General features: G+C 42.3%; 1 long non-coding RNA gene across 4 annotated transcripts; it reads right to left on the bottom strand.

Annotated features, from left to right (window-relative positions):
• Positions 1–980: 980 nt before the first annotated feature.
• On the bottom strand, positions 981–5824 carry LOC127298764 (uncharacterized). Of its 4 annotated transcripts, XR_011744611.1 has the most exons (9): positions 5423–5824; positions 5023–5314; positions 4639–4908; positions 4411–4517; positions 4066–4221; positions 2104–3936; positions 1847–1966; positions 1548–1727; positions 981–1327 (listed from the first exon to the last, which is right to left on the bottom strand). It is a non-coding gene; the product is annotated as an uncharacterized lncRNA (long non-coding RNA). The 4 variants fall into 4 exon arrangements; XR_007850116.2 differs by having other exon boundaries at positions 1847–2009; positions 5023–5824; XR_007850117.2 differs by having other exon boundaries at positions 1847–1989; positions 5023–5824.
• Between the last annotated feature and the right edge of the window lie 8567 nt (positions 5825–14391).

The raw sequence follows: 14391 nt of genomic DNA, 5'->3' as shown, positions 1-14391 counted from the left end.
CGGAAATATTGATACACGTGATATTGTAAACAAACCGGGGTCCCTAGTGAACACACATGTGCACAACTAGTTCATTGTGGTCAATCGTTGGTGGAGGTTTCCCGATCATGGACACGTAGTCATTGAGAATGGAGTCATATCATTGAGTGAACTAGTAAATTACAGGCACGGCGGCACGCCGCGCCCTAAAGGTAGCGGGTAGTTAAAGAATAAATTAGCTTCCATGTTAAATTAAAACAGTCAATGGAGGTGTGATAGAAAACAAGGATAAGCAATGTAAGAAAGCAATTGACATCTTGCTTATCCCCGGTAGTTTCATTCATATGTCATCTTGTAATAGTACACAAAAGAAGGCTACCATGACATATTCCCCAAACTTAAATGTACTTTCCCAAATTTTCTTAATTTGCCACACCATGGTGAGTTTTCTAATGACATGTGTTCTGCTGAGAAGAAAATACTTCCTATTTCCCTCTACTGATTGGACTGTTGGTGATCATATCAATGAATGTGGATTTTTATACAAATATGACCCGCTGTATTTTGTAATTGTGAAAAAGACCGCTTCTCTAATTGATTGTCAAAAATGGCCTAACGGGAGGTACTTCCCACCAATTGTAGGGCGGAAAGTACATGTTGCTGTATGAGTTGGCCGGAGGTGAATTTCCGCCAAATGAGCGGGCGGAAAGTGCAGCATGGCATATGCCTAGGATCATTTCGCACAAAGTCACCTCCCCTCTCTCCAGCTGACGGAAAAGTCACTTCATGCCTCTCCAGTTTGCAGAAAGACACGTGTTGGCTCCCGCCATGCCGTTTTTGACAAACAATTTGATAGGGTGTCATTTTTGGGGATGACAATTTGAAAGAGCATCATATTTGTAAAAAAAAATATCATGAATGTACTGCCGAGAGTGTTCAAATCAATGAATGTACTGCACTCTTTCTTGTCAGGGGACATGGAAGAGTCGAGAGTCCTCAGATCAATGAATGTGTTGCCCTCTTTTCTTTTCAAGAACATGCAAAGCTTGCATGTCATGTCAGTAACATAGAAGAGAGAATTACATTGTGTGATTACAACAGCTCCGGCCAAACCACACACACATACTACTCTCTATATGACTACTCACGCACACCTGCTGGAAGCCTAAGCTAGCGCCCATATCTGAAAATATTTCCTTGTTCTACTGATGATGCCCTCTTTCTTGTCAGGAGACATGCAAGAGTCGATAGTAATAGAAGAAAATGCTGCGCTTTGTCCATGGGGGGTCATGCAGGGTCAAGTTGCAGAAACCCTCCCAGGGCAACAACTTTCTCATTCCCATATGTCCTATAAAACAGGATACTGTGAGAAAAACTAAGTAGCTCACTTGATGTATATTCATAAATATCACATGTACTACTAAAGCGACATTAATTTTAATCCTGGACTCCTCTCATATTTAGAACAATATGTGAGGAAAAGGGGGTATTTATTTTTCTGAATAGTACAACAGTACCGGCAATACAGATTAAAATCGAAATACAAATTTGAGGGGACATCACCATACATATGGATCCCTTCTCCGAATCAATTCAGACTTGAAATATCCAGAAGCAGCAAAGAAAAATCTTCCTTGTATTAAAAATAGAATCGATTGTGACACACAATTATGGTTGTTGAAGATCCCAAGATGACACATGCTACAACTTATTATTGATAAAGTAGGAAGCAGAGGATCATTGTTTTCCTGGGCAACAAAATAACAATGTACCATGGTATCTGTCAGTTTTCCTTTAATAAGCTGGCCAAAGATGTTTGCAAGCTCATCATGTTGATGATCAATTGGATGTATAAGATAACACTCACCTCTTTTACAGTGGCCTTGACAGCGGCCCAAGAAAAGCTGCTTCCTCTCTCAAAAAAAAGCTGTTTTGTCCAGAAGTTTGAATAATGTGGATATCTTCATTGTTCTCAAGAAGCTTTGTTCTGAAGTTTGAAGAATGTGAATGCTAGTTATGCAAATTTGATTCTGCGTCAGCATCTAAAGTTATGCTGCTGGCAACACTTTCATATATGGCTAAAATCTGTACTCAATAAATTGGACACAGAAGGGAACATTATACCTTCTAGTGTGCAGTCTTATGTAGCCTTGGCGGTCCTTTGGCTACTGAGCTAAGCTTTTTTGGGAACATTAGAGCTAATTTAAATGTAAGTATACACAGAAAAACAATGGAGCAATTTGATGTAGGGCCTCTGCAATTTGAAACCAAAGATGCTAGATCATCTCCGAATATAGGTGGTTTCTGTCTCCAGCTCTGAGTTCATAAATGTGTAAATTCTCAAGGAACTCCTCACCTCCTACAAAGTAGCAGGAAACCAACCATGGCAAGGTACTTTCATCCTTATAGTACTGGATCGAATATAGGTGGTTTCTGTCTCCAGCTATGAGTTCATAAATTTGTAAATTCTCAAGGAACTCCTCACCTCCTACAAAGTAGCAGGAAACCAACCATGGCAAGGTACTTTCATCCTTATAGTACTGGATCAACCATAGTCAACCCGATCAGAAGATATCAACTTCAGGCCTGTTTCCTCCTGATCAAGTTCAAACCCACTACTTCAAGAACTCCATCAGATATTGTCAGATCCCTAACCCGTAAGAGGGAACTTCTCACAGAAATCGTACCATAAGCCCACAAATCACAAGTTGCTTTTGTACAGACTTAGGTGTTTAAGCATGCCACTTCACAATGAGTACCATTTTTTGTCAAATCACGTGAGAGCGGTGTTGGTCATGTAGAAATGTAGATCAATGAGAAAAGAAGTCTAGCACAAAAAAATATTTCAGACAGAAAATCAAGGAATAAACTGCAAGTCGTGAAGTATTCCCATTTTCATTGAAAAACGGCAACAAGTTTATATGGAGACAAAACAATATGTTATTTGCAATGTCTGGATGGGTACACTGCAGAATCACATATAAAATCTATCTCCCTCTCATTTATAGTTTGAAGTATAAATCATTTTTCAGAAACCTGAACCAAATAGGAAATGAAAACACTGACGGACATCACCTCAGGCGCGGTACGGAAATAAGCATAATACATACATTAAGTATTAGGTATATTGCCAATACTATTAACCAACCAGTATCAGCCGTACATCCCTAAATCGTAATATTGGCAATGCAAAAGACCTAAAATCTAGCAGGGCAACAACACAATGAGATGCATGTAAAAGCATGCAGCACAAAAGATCCATTCTACACCTACAAATCAAGAAATGGTAACTTAAGAATAAAAACACCAAAGTGCATATTGTAACAGGGAAATTCAGGAACAACAGAAGCATTTTATCATAGCAAGGGCACGTATCTGAATTTACAAAGTACGGAGAGCAACTGCCAATTCATGTTTCTATGGTTACTCTGAAGATAACTGCCTTGTTGCTTACTTGCCCTAATAGGGGATAAAGTGAAACAATGGCGTTTTTAGAATCAGGGACGCATGTATATAGATGGCTGCACATTAGGGCATCCAATTAGACTACAAATGACTGTTGTTCTCAGAAAAAGAATTGGTGCTCACTAACAAACTCAAGAACTATTGGGAGGAAAAGAAAAATGCTGCCCATCAGCAAACTCTCATTTAACTTCTCCATTATTCCAGAGGATCACATGTGGTGGAATAGTATATTTCTGGTCCAGTTAACAAAACCAAAACCCATGAATCCATCATCAGGTTACTCTAGCAACACATAAGGGAGCACGACTGACGTTTGGATCTGGTTATTACGTTTTTGTTTGGCCTGCTAGCTACTATTGACTAAAGATATTGGCAAATGGTGTTTAGATGGAACTATTTGAAAATTAAAATGACCATTTGGTACCCTCAGTGAACTTGCAACATGGTCCCTCATGGAGCTCAATATAATACTGTTTCAATGCATCAAATGCCCTGCAAAAAGTAAAACAGGGAGTACTTTCTTACTTACAAAAATTGGACACCTGTTGCAAAGCGAAGAATGAAAAGTTATCTTTGCAACAAAATATTAGTTTCCACGAAAATTATGCATTACTAATTTACCTTATAAGGACCAGTAAAATAGACATTCCCAGGCTGCCAATTCATTCATATTTGCAGCTATGTACCATTAATCGTTACGCAGAAACTTGTGTGAATTAAAATAGTTTCTCCGCATGACATTTTCTCGCAGCGGGTTGGCTTTCACAACGTGACAACCTGAATATAGAAAAATGTATTAGACCCATAAATCTATTATTTGTTTATTTTTTATTTAAGAAATTTGTCTGCAACCAAATCAAAAGAAAGCACAAGAACTAAGAAAGAGATAAATGAGAACAAAACAATTAAATGTGCATGTGCCGCCAGACACCAAAATAATCTAGAAGAAACATATTTTTTTCTCACCTAAACGGTGATCCATCCTTCGTAGAGTATAATTTCTGAAGATATAAGCTACCAATCTGAGACTTTCAAGACATGCTTGGTTTCAGGAAAAATCATTCTGAATATGCCTGCACAAAATTTTAGATTTCTTAGCTAAGGGCAACCATCTGTTTTCAGGTAGGATACAGAAATAAATTTTATGCAACCAGAAATACACCGTCTGCATATGTAATAGATACTGGACCATACCTCTTGCTTCTCTTCATCTAGATTATGTCGTCATATAACAAACCAGCCAGCCACTTGTTACAAAAAGCCAATAACAATGATGTTTCTAGTCTGCTGAAGATACGGTGTATAAAATTCAGTGTCGTAAAGAGCATATCCAGGTAGCTGCAATGACATATTGCATGCTCATCTCATCCTAAATGCTTCCACAAAAAAGATAATTTCAATCTCCAAACTCAATGGTGGCCGAAATCGACACAGAAACCATAAACATGAGATGTCTTATACAAACTGTATCAGGAAAAATAAGAGAGAAGACTAATCAGTGTTATACGGATGAAACAAATAATCAGTAGGGAACAAACATGTTATCAGCAAGAGTTCTGGAGCGGGGAAACAACTTGCCTGATCCAATTTCCACCGCCGTGGCACCATCTTGCAGGCAACAACACATCCCCCCAAAAGCAGCACCATCTCCCATGCTCTGTCGCACGCACGGCCGCCATGCCGCCTAGGGTTTCCCTGCCGTCTTCTACCCTTCTCTCCTCTTCATCTATGGGCCGCTGGCGGAACAATCTGCTGCCGCCTGATGCTTATCTGCCAGCAGCTCGCCCACCATCCCTGAAAACCTCGAGATTCCCCGCCTAGAGACCGTGCTATCGCGTCGAACCTGGCTGGCGAGCTCTTCGTGGGGGCGCTGGTGGTTGGAAGGAAGAACAAATCGCCAGAGCAGCGCACGCGTAGACAATGAATCGGCCAGCAGTGGTAGGAACCAGATATGATGAAAAAGGGGGAGCTCGGTAACCTCAGAAGCGGAGAGAGCTCCGGGAGGGAACGGAGAAGATCGGGGCATGAGTGAGGTCAGGAAGGAGCTCAGGTAGAGGGAAGGACCAGGTGCCGGGAGGAATCGGGCGCGCGCCGGCAGTCGGAGGCGGCGGGCGGCGATGTCGTAGGCCCGGGCGGCATCAATGGCCAGTGTCAAACCTGCCAAGCCAGACGCGGGTGCCCTTGTACGGACCGCCGAAAGATGCGGTGGAGTCCGGGAGGCTTCTGCGGCCCCGCTCTGAAGGGCGGGGGCGGGGGCTGATCAGGGAAGCACAGAGGCGGGGTCGAGGAGGCCGCCGAAGACCATGGAGAAGAAAGAGGAGGAAGCGGCGCCGGGACAGAGACGGGAGAAAAAAAGAGGGAACAGAAAGCAGAAAGGAGACAGCAGTAGCACCACCGCTTTGACTGGCACAACACCCCACACCGCACCGTCGCTAAAAACACACGACCAGTGCACCTAAGAAGCCCATCATGATGGAAAAGTGCCCATGTGTCAGCCTTATGTGAACTCTGAGTCTCACGAAAATTCATAGAGGGTAACGAAACTGTACACAGAGAATACCTAGCAGAAATCAAAACATTCAAAACACCTTCGTGGCAGCTCAGGGTTAATCCAAAAGAAATTCAAAATTGTGAGAAAAAAGAAGTTTGTTACCATTTAGTATTAGTATATTTAGTATAGTACTTATGATATGAAGGACATTCCTATATATAAGTATTGTAACGAGATCAAAGTCACATCAAGTTCAAACGTTACGATATTTATGAAAGCGTAGCAACCTAATCCTTAGTCCGTGAGACCATATCTAATCACCGTTACCGGAGGATGCTTTCGCCGCATCAATCGCCACACCGTAGCAGGGTGGTCATAAAGTTGCAGCTAGGTATTCAAATGGGATGGTTGAGGGAGGCGTACGGATTTGTTCATCCGCGTGACGGAAGATACTCTAGCCCACTCGGTGAGATTACATCCGAGTTGCAACACATGACTAGGTCATGAGGATGGAGTCGAACGGAACGAGTTCAATAGCCTTGTCGGTAACGAGCTCGAACTAGGTATCATGATACCGATGATAAATTCTCGGATGAGTGCTGGTATCGAAGTACAAAAGGGAATGGGATATGACTTAATGGTTGAAATGACGAACACATCTTCGTAGAATACATGGGGGTCACTATTGTTCTCCAGAACTCGCCGGTGATCATTGATTAGAGAGTGTCTCGATTATGTCTGTGTCATTCTCGAACCGTAGGAAAACATACTTAAGGATTCAACGAAACTATAGATGGTTTTAGATTCATCGGAGTTGAGAGATATATCCGGAATAGGATTCCGGTGAGGTCCGAAAGATGTTCGGAATAGTTCGGGAGGTGTCTCGAACTAATGGAAATTAATGATACGTTTAATATTTGATTGGATTTACCAATATATTGAAATATATTTAATTTAACAAAAATATGATTTTTAATTAATTAAAAATGGCATCCCTATTTTATTAGGCTCAATAGAAGAAGCCAAATAAAAAAGAAAATAAAAAAGAAAAAAGGAGAGGCCGACCCACCCGGCCAGCCGGCCAGGGAGAGCGCGCGAGCGTGCGTTGGCACGGGCTCGGCCGGCTAGCTCCCCTCTTGTTTCTTTTTCTTTAGTTCCACATTGCCTGCATATGATGCGTAGCACCCCTTGTCCCCTATATATAGGTTAATTGGGGTCAAATAAACGCACAATAAAATAGAGAAATGTCTCTCCAGTTTCCGACTTTGCGTGGTTCCCCGAAGGAGGAGACAACTCCACCCGGTACGCGGGAGCGCTGCCGGATCCGGATCTAGAAGATCTACTTTCGCAATTTTGTTGGATCGGAGCCGGGAGCATCGTTGAGCACCGTATGTGTCCAAAACTACAAGGTGTTGCACTTGCGAGATTTGACATCGGAGAGAGGACTTCTTCACGACCCTGAGGTCGGTGTCGCCTGCTCGACTACATCGTCCATGTTTTGGCGGACGTTAACCGCTATCGGTCTACGATGATATGTTACCGATATCACCTCCGTTACTGCTTTACTACATATATAGATTTGGACAACCGGATTTCGTTAGTTAGAATTTTTTGTTTTCTGCTACAAATCCCAACAATGTTGTCCACATAAGAGTCTTCTAGAGATTGATGTCATATGAACGTTTTCAAGAGTTCAGGATCCGATTCAAACTATTGAAGTTTAAAGGAGCAAATGTGAACTTCCTCAAGAGTTTATGGTGAAAAGTGGGCTTTCTTCTTTTCAAAATAAATTGCAGTTTTTTTTGGTTTGCACGGGATGTTCGCAGAAATGAAGAAAACAATTTCTCTTTTTTGTTTCACACTTAAGTAATCAATATGACAACTGCTTAGGTGGCTGAACTTGCCATATCTATGAATTATTGGTAAAATTGTCCTCCAAAAAGAGTGTTTGGGGGTATTTTATCTATGTTTTGAAACTAAGAGGGTTAGGAGATGGTAAAAAATCGATTTTTTTTATCAAGTTACACTGAGTCAATAGTTGTGAGTTAAATATTTTTTTTTGTCTCAAAACAAACACAAATGTGTACGTTCTAGTAGGAAAAACAAATCTACATCAAACTCCTTCTGAAAAGATAAATTGTTTTAATTAGTCAACTAGATTGGGATTGTTTGGTTTGGATCTGAGTAGGTTAGGGGATGTCAAATAGTGGAATCTTTGTCTGTAATTTACTAGTCAATGAACTGACTAAACCCTGTCTGTTCTGGGTTGAAAATTTAGGCAGCTTAAGATTGCCAGATCAAGACAAGAAGCAAAATAAAATAAGAGTCAATACAGGGCACTAGATTATTCATGTGTGTTGCAAACACTACCATTCCGAGACCAAATATAGAGCGGACATGTTTCATCTTCTAATTACCGAACTTCCACAAATTCAAAGAAAATTTGGCTTCAAAGAACTGTCAGGAACTATCTATTTTAAGAAGTAAGGGTGAACATAGGGTATTCTCGGACAATAATTTTATCAACAACTCATACACTCCAGAATAACCTATTAGATACACCTAATGTATGCCGTCTTACACTACTTCAGAAACTCTATTGGTATAATGGTTTAGACTTTATGTTCTACAATCCTTCCGCTCTTCTTTCTCCAAATGTTACATAGTTTCGTAGCGGAGTTTGGTTTTGGTTACAATTGTTTATATAGTTTTCACAACAACGGGGTGTGTCACTTGTGCGGAACAATGTGTCAACATATTTTAACAAAAGTGTTTTCATAGTTTATTATGTTGGTGTTTATAAAAGTGACTTCAATATAGTGTTATGGAGATTACATTTTTGAAGACCTTATTAATTTAGAAAGTAAAAAAATTAGTATAAATAAATTAGAGCAAATGATAACTCTCTTGGGCCCACATAATAATAGGCAGGATCCTCTTTGTTTGCGGACAAGGAGAAACCATATGATAGGTTCGAGGGCTGTAAATATTTCACTGGTTTCATCGTGGGCAGTAAGGGCAACCTTTTTCGGACTGACCCACATAATATAGATCATGTGTAAAAAAGGCCCGATATTGATTTTATGACACCCAAGTCGAGCTGTTGTTGCACACTTCCATACTATGTGATCACTATAATTCTGATTACTGAGATGTTGGCTTTGTTATGTTGAATATTGTTAAGAGGGCATATGTACTAGTTGTAAACATGAATACATTGCAGAAGATGCACTCATATGCACAGTTGGAAAATGTGTTGATAAGTATTTACCAGAATCCCCCATGGATGTCCTGAAGGCAAGTCCAAAGCTAGCATCTCCTTTCTTTATTTTTCGATAAAAAACGCTTTATTACTTAAAAGATTTAAAAATTACACCCAGCCTCTGCATAACTAGAATACACACAGCCGTTGAAGTAGCAAGTAGAATGACACAAAAAGTTGCATAAGCAAAATAAGCAAAGACATCCAACTAGTCTACATTGGCTGCAATCCGCCGGTTATGCATCTACCCATGTTGGGAAATAAACTCCATGACCGTATTCTCCAATTGTGTAGACACCTCCGTAAAGTGGTCGCGGTCCTCCAATCGCTGATTTGGCGACTATGAACGGAGCATAGCCGTACTCGGGTAAATGACCTGCATGAGAGACGAATTTTTATCGTTAAAAACCTTGTCATTTCTACATAGCATCTCCTTTCTCAGCATCTACAATAGATAATTTGTACATGTCACAAGATGAAAGGATTGACACCATGAAAATAAAGTAAACCTATTAACATAATGCTCTATTTATTCACAATGTGTTTGTTTCTAAGCCAATCTTGAGATCACACCAAAACCTCTGCCACTTGTGCTAAACACTAACTTTGATCCGTTTGTGGCCTCGCTGCTACTGGAAAATTGATTAGTTAGACGGAGAGGACCCACTTTGATTCGTTCCTGATCTCATGTGTACTGAACAATCGACCAACCATCTCAATTGGCTGATGTATGTTCATATGTTGCACACAATTTCAATTTATTGGCATTTCGTGTTTTGGTTATGGTGTTAATCCATGCCTCAGGATTCTAATATTGTCTTCCCCGTAATACATTTTGTAGATTCAAAGTAAGAATGACTGCCAAAGTCTACAATTTTGGTATTTATGTCGGCAACCTTGCCTGTTTCTTGGCTTGTATGAAAATAGATAAATTTGTTGTATTGTTTGGGCGACTGCCCAGGCTCCAACGCCAAAAGATCTTGAATTACTTAGCAAAATGGCTAGATTAAGTAAGCATTTATTAGGGCCGATTAAACTGTAGATGGCCACGCACTAATCCTGCCCAGGCTCCACGTCTGGGCTTGCTCCGCCACTTATGCTCATTAGGTTGTTACTAGAAGGACCTTGCACGCGTTGCTGCGCCGTTCTTTGGTGTTAGCATTTTTATATTAGTAGCTCATCTTAACTATTTATTTTAAAAGATATTAGGCATTTCGGTGCTCATCCATGTTCGATGGTATGCAACACACCTATAACTATAAGGTGATCGGCGAGACACACATGGCTAGCATCTGGGTTTTTCACACCCAACGGTTAGGCATTTCCGTGGTGCCAGGCTGACACAGACAAAACATACATGAAACAGAACTCACGTGCTTATCTGAACCATGAGATGGCTAAGCAGCTGACCGCATGATCATTTGGCTTTTGATTGTGTGAAATGAAAGCCTGAAAATCTTCTCTGCAAAATATTTCGGACGTCTATGTCCCCTCTTTGATCAGACAGTGATACTTCAAAGGCCCCGGCTCCTCGTTCTTGATGCAACCTTCTGCAGTCATGCCTTTACGTGCACCATTTACCACCACCGACACCCGCTAGTAAGAACACTGAGAAAACACTGAAGATGACATGTAATATGTTGGCCTAGTCGGACAAATCTTACACATGTATACATGTCACAAGCACGAGCATAAAACTATTTCTTTCGATAATAGTATACACATAGAATATATTCAAAACGTTGCCCAAGAATATTCATATCATATAGTTTTTTTTAGGAACCCATATCATGTAGTGTTGATATGATAGACATTGTAACATGCCTGAATATCCAACAGACGCATAAACTAATTCATTTCAAGGCATTACATGCTCAAAAGGATCAGCCAGCCCTAAGTAATCATTTAACCCACTTCTAAATATGTACAAAGTGTTTATCAGTCTGTCTTTAAGGCACACACAATGTTAAGTAAAGATGGATAAAAATATTATAATTAATCTCCTGATGTGAGCTTGTAGAAGACATTAAGGAATCAACAGTGGCAAGATATTCCACCTTCAAGAATGATAGCCACCAAGCCTCATTTCGGCATTTTTTTCTCCTTTCTGAGCAATCCAGCCCTACACATCTTCAAGTATTTTTTGAAACGGTTACTAACCCGCAATAAAATTTGCGTATTTCTCCCATATTCCTTGCTTGAATATTAAAACCCCATGAGTGTAAATGTTAGTACACGAATAGGAGAAAAAAAACTCAATTTACAACCAAATTAATATACTTTATAACCATCCACTACTACATAGTTGTTGTTTGGTCTTAGAAACTGTCTCAATACCAAAATAAAATTTGTAGCCATTAGATTACTTGTTTTAGTCTGCCTCTTATGCGTGATAAAGCCAGAAATCAACCACTTATTGCCGCAAGTTACATTCATCTGGAATAGAAGAAACAGCGCCGAACTGCTATTATAAGCAACAAATTGGCGTCCACCAAGAGAAAGAAGAAGGATCATCCACAATATTATATGTTTCATTGGTTGCACAACACAATACACTAAGTAGCTACATCTGACCTATTCGTCAAGACAAAACTGACCTAATTGGGGCAGATTTATCAGATAAGATATCTCTATGCAGAAAAGAGGTAGTAGCATATCACTTGTAAGAAGTTTTGTACCATTTTCTAGCTTCTTCATATGCTAAGCTTATCTATAAATAACATGAAAGATAGGCAAAAGCAGTAAACATGTAGGAGAGATCTTATATCTTGTGTGCAATTTCCTTCTACAAAGTTTTGGGTTTCGAGTTATGAAGCAGAAAAGAAAATACCTTTTCAATTAGAATAAGTAAAACATACAGCCTTCCAGGGCCGGAAAATCATGTGAGATTGCATATTACAACTCACCTTTCAAGACCATTTCTTTGAAGGAAACTTCAGTGTCTAATACAACCACTAAATCTCAAATCTCCCCTTCACCAAATTACTGAAGTGGTCAGTGTTAGTCTGATAATCTCAACTGGTTTAGATGATTGTACATGGAGAAATGCTCAAAGAGCAGCATGTATATCACTTAGTGTTAGACATAAGATAGTCAAGAATAGTAGTCATCAGTTGCCTGTACCTCCAAAGTAATTATTATTTTTTCAGTATGAGGATGACATCATTGCCAGCGAATTAGATAGCACAAGCTGCATAACTATGCAATTAATCTGAATCTGGAATGATAGACATCAAAGCTTCTTTGCAAACAAAGTCGCGGGTCATCCAGCAACTCGTTCCATTGGATTGAGATGGTCTGTTCTTTCTGCTGAAATAGCAAATGTAAGTGAAGCGAGGCCGGAAATTACTGTGTACATCCCAAAGAGATCACAAAGCAGTACAGAGCAGTACACCGTATATACTCTCCTTATACCCGATGCTGCCAAGTTAGATGGCGACCCGTCTAGCACCTCACCGGCTCGCCGACCCTGGAACTCCATTAATCCCCGACCAAGACAGGTCATCTTGCATAACGGAGGCCTGAGGCAACCCGTGACCGAGTAATAGGTGGCCTGCCTCGGCGCGGTGCCTCGCGCCCGGGTCAACGTCCTTCTCCGATGCTGAGCTCGGGGATATCCGGCAAGGCCGGAGGCGGGCAATGGCGGGTGAAGAAGACGGGAGCAGATCGTTGACGTCGCTTGCCCACCCGCCAGCGCCGCCGCAGCAACCACCCCCAGATGATCGGACGCGCGCTCACCACCAACTCCATCCACTGTAGAAGGGTTTTGGGGGAAGCCTCACACGTATAATGACGTGGGGTTTCGGTGTTTATATAATAGGCAAGAGGCCTAGGGTTAGGTTACAATTACAATACGGTCCTACTGTAAATACAATATGTGCAATCTAACACCCCCCGCAGTCCCAGCGGGAGGTTCTCGGACGTTGAGACTGGACCGAAAGTTGAGGAAGAGTTGACTCGGTAATCCCTTCGTCATGACATCCGCGAACTGGTGGGAGGACGGAACATGCAGAACACAGACCTCTCCCAAGGACACCTTCTCGCGGACGAAGTGGATGTCTATCTCGATGTGCTTGGTACGTTTATGTTGCACCGGATTCGAGGACATGTAGATGCCGGAGACGTTGTCACAGTAGACAACCGTGGCAGAGCTCAGGGGGCGATGAAGTTCCTGGAGCAACTGGCGGAGCCAACAGCACTCGGCGACGGCGTGGGCGACGGCGCGGTACTCAGCCTCTGCATAGGAAAGGGACACGGTGGTCTGTCGCTTGGAGGACCAAGAGATGAGACTATCACCGAAGTAGACGCAGTAGCCGGAGGTGGAGCGGCGCGAGTCCGGACAGCCGGCCCAGTCGGCGTCGGAGTAGGCCACAAGGGCGGTCGATGAGGAGGCATGGAGCTGGAGGCCAAACTCCAGTGCACCCCGAACATACCGCAGAACATGTTTCACGAGAGCCAAGTGAGACGTGCGCGGAGCATGCATGTGAAGGCAGGCCTGCTGAACAGCGTAGGAGAGATCGGGGCGCGTCAGTGTAAGATACCGAAGACCGCCCACGATGCTCCTGTAGTCCGTGGCGTCGGGAAGAAGCTCGCAGTCAGAAGCAGAGAGCTTCGAGGACGTGTCGACCGGTGTAGGTGAGGGGTGACAGTCAGACATGCCAACCCGCTGTAGAATATCCAGAGCATACTGTCGCTGTGATAGAAAGAGACCAGCCGAGGATCGGCTGACCTTCATACCCAGGAAGTAGTGAAGGTCCCCGAGATGAGTCATGGCGAACTCGCTATGGAGACGCACAAGGAGCCCCTCAAGAAAGCTCGTCGACGAGGCGGTGACGATGATGTCATCCACATAGAGCAGTAAGTATGCTGTGTCTGCCGTAGAGTGGAGGACAAACAGAGACGTGTCCGTGGCGGAAGCAACAAATTCCAGAGTGGTGATGTAGGAGGCGAACCGGTGGTACCAGGTGCGAGGGGCCTGCTTCAAGCCGTACAGGGACTTGTGGAGGCAACAGACGTGGTCAGGGCGAGAGGCATCAACAAACCCAGTGGGCTGCTGACAGTAGACCACCTCATCCAGGGAGCCATGCAGGAAAGCATTCTTCACATCAAGCTTCCGTATGGGCCAGGAGCTGGAGACGGCAATGTGAAGAACAAGACGGATCGTAGCAGGCTTGACAACAGGGCTGAACGTCTC

This window comes from Lolium perenne, chromosome 5 (genome assembly GCF_019359855.2).
Source record: "Lolium perenne isolate Kyuss_39 chromosome 5, Kyuss_2.0, whole genome shotgun sequence".
Lineage (NCBI taxonomy): Eukaryota > Viridiplantae > Streptophyta > Magnoliopsida > Poales > Poaceae > Lolium > Lolium perenne.
This window is presented reverse-complemented; position numbering and strand designations above follow the sequence as displayed.